Raw genomic sequence first — 1,219 nt, forward strand, 5'->3', positions numbered from 1 at the left:
TCAAAAATACAAAATAGTTTTTAATTTATCAACTATGTTGGAAGTTGTGGGATATTACGGGTAGCACTTATACCCGAACCACCAATGAAACACGAACACGACTTTGTCTTTCGGCTGTTTATTGGAAAGTAACTAGTAACATTTTTCTCTTAACTAAGGCCACTAAGACCTTGTGATCCATTTAGACTGCTTGTCTATCACTAGATAGAATTATATCAAGTGCATATTCCAACACTCCCACTCAATTGATATAACTCTACCCATACTCCCACTTAAACGACGAAATTCCACAACATCTGCAACGTCCTACTCAATCAATTATTTGCTAACATCCACAGACGATTTTGAACCATTGCCTTGATGTTTAGAGTCTGTATGCAATGCATTTTAACGATTGAATTTTGATTGAGTGTAGCAGACCAATGTGGGAAACCGATTTTTAACTGTTGAATCCACGCCATGACTTGATGTAGTTGAGCTTATTCAACTTTGACCGTTACTGAGCAATGACATCGATTGATTGGAAATTTTTTGTCATTGTCACGACCTTTGACCATTTTTTCTATCGACTATCTACTTGACCATTAAAACCATTTCGTTGTCTACCGACTTTCGGCTTGACCGTGTAAACCACTTTTCCATTAGAGTGAATCCTGATGTCACTACCTCCATGAGAAATTACACCATAATTCTGGAGTTTACCACCACTACTCTTGTAACTGATTCTGCTGTTACCACGAAAACCACTTTGCACACACCATTGCATGTATGTAACGGTTACTGACGTTTCCGCGAATACTTTTGCACGATCCAGTGCCTTTACGTAACTGTTACTGCCGTTACCTCGCAATCCTTCTCCTGAGCTACCACGAGCGTTTATACTTTGTCCACTTTTATTAGCGACAAACAGTACACCCTGAGCACCATAACCTGTTGGAAGTTGTGGATTGGCTGCAGGATATTACAGGTAGCACTTATACTTCACATTCAATTGCCAGTGGTGCTTTCGAAACTATTCGTTTCATAGGGTTGTTGTCCACTGTCTGATTGAATCGGTTATTAGATTGCGTCTTGGATTGAGTACCGATAACGTCTCTTTGCGTGACATGTACTTGTTCGTTGGTAATGTCATTCAGTCAGCTAGAAGAAGATCGCGTCGACGGTGTTTGTTGTCTTTTGAAGCTGCAGCAACTGCTTCAACATCAATCGGCATAGTCTC

Source organism: Bradysia coprophila, unplaced genomic scaffold, assembly GCF_014529535.1.
Source record: "Bradysia coprophila strain Holo2 unplaced genomic scaffold, BU_Bcop_v1 contig_232, whole genome shotgun sequence".
NCBI classification, from domain to species: domain Eukaryota; kingdom Metazoa; phylum Arthropoda; class Insecta; order Diptera; family Sciaridae; genus Bradysia; species Bradysia coprophila.